Below are 1,529 nucleotides of genomic sequence, written 5' to 3'. Positions count from 1 at the left end.
CCCCCCAAATGCAAATTAAGGCGATTAAGGGCTCGGCGCAAATTTCAATTAATATTCGTGGAATTGCGGCGCAAAAAAAGGGGCCGGGGGGCCCTTTCCGCGGGGCCCGACGCCGGGTTCTGCGCCCAGCCCCTGCCCCGGCTCGAAATCCGCCTCCGAGTCCGGCAACGGGGGCGGTTTTCCACCCGCTGCCACCCGAATCGCCGCGGCAGTGGGAAAATTGGACTGGTTTGGCCCAAACTGGGCTGGTTGGGCCAAAATTTTAGTGATATGGCCAAAATTGTACTGATTTGGCCCAAAATTCTACTGATTTGATGAAAATGTTAGTGATTTAGTCAAGATTTTTGAGATTTGGCCCAAAATTTTACTGGTTTGACCAAAATTTGCTGGTTTGGCCCAAAATTTTACTGATTTGGCCAATATTTTACTGGTTGAGCTCAAATTTTACTGATTTGGCCCAAAATTTTACTGATTTGGCCCAAAAATTTCCTGATTTGGCCCAAAAATTTACTAGTTTGGCCCAAATTTTACTGATTTGGCCAATATTTTACTGGTTGAGCTCAAATTTTACTGGTTTGGCCAAAATTTTACTGATTTGGCCCAAAAATTTACTAGTTTGGCCCAAATTTTACTGATTTGGCCAATATTTTACTGGTTGGGCTCAAATTTTACTGGTGTGGCCAAAAATTTTACTGATTTGGCCCAAAAATTTCCTGATTTGGCCCAAAAATTTACTAGTTTGGCCCAAATTTTACTGATTTGGCCAATATTTTACTGGTTGGGCTCAAATTTTACTGGTGTGGCCAAAAATTTTACTGATTTGGCCCAAAAATTTCCTGATTTGGCCCAAAAATTTACTAGTTTGGCCCAAATTTTACTGATTTGGCCAATATTTTACTGGTTGGGCTCAAATTTTACTGGTGTGGCCAAAAATTTTACTGATTTGGCCCAAAAATTTCCTGATTTGGCCCAAAAATTTACTAGTTTGGCCCAAATTTTACTGATTTGGCCAATATTTTACTGGTTGGGCTCAAATTTTCCTGATTTGGCCAAAATTTTACTGATCTGAACACAATTTTACTGATTTGGCCCGAATTTGAGTGGTTTGGCCAAAATTGCATTGGTTTAGCCCAAGTTCTCCTGGTTTGGCCGCAATGGGAGCGGTTTTGCCGCGATGGTGGCAGCTGGGGCGCGGCGCCGGCGGGTTTCTCCGTTCCGGACTCAAGGAATCGCTTTGTGCTGGTGAATTTCGTTGGCGTTTTCTCGTGCTTTGTCCTGGGCTGGAAAAGCCAAACCGGCTCTTGCCGGGCAGCGGCGAGCGCCGGGAGTGGGGGTTAACCCCCTCCGGTGGGCGAGATCACGGCGACACGGCGCGAAACGAGGCGCCAAAACCCCTCACGGTTCATTTGGGCCCTTTACGGGCTGGAAAGTGCCATCAAAATCCTCCTTTTTTTTTAAATTCGGGATTTTTCCTGTTTTTCCCGGCGGGAGTTGGGTCGAGGTGTCGTTAGACCCGTGTTAACGAGGGG

The sequence above is a fragment of the Buceros rhinoceros genome, unplaced genomic scaffold, assembly GCF_000710305.1.
Source record: "Buceros rhinoceros silvestris isolate BGI_N320 unplaced genomic scaffold, ASM71030v1 scaffold36485, whole genome shotgun sequence".
NCBI lineage: Eukaryota > Metazoa > Chordata > Aves > Bucerotiformes > Bucerotidae > Buceros > Buceros rhinoceros.
The sequence above is the reverse complement of the archived record's forward strand: the minus strand, read 5'-3'. Positions refer to the sequence as shown.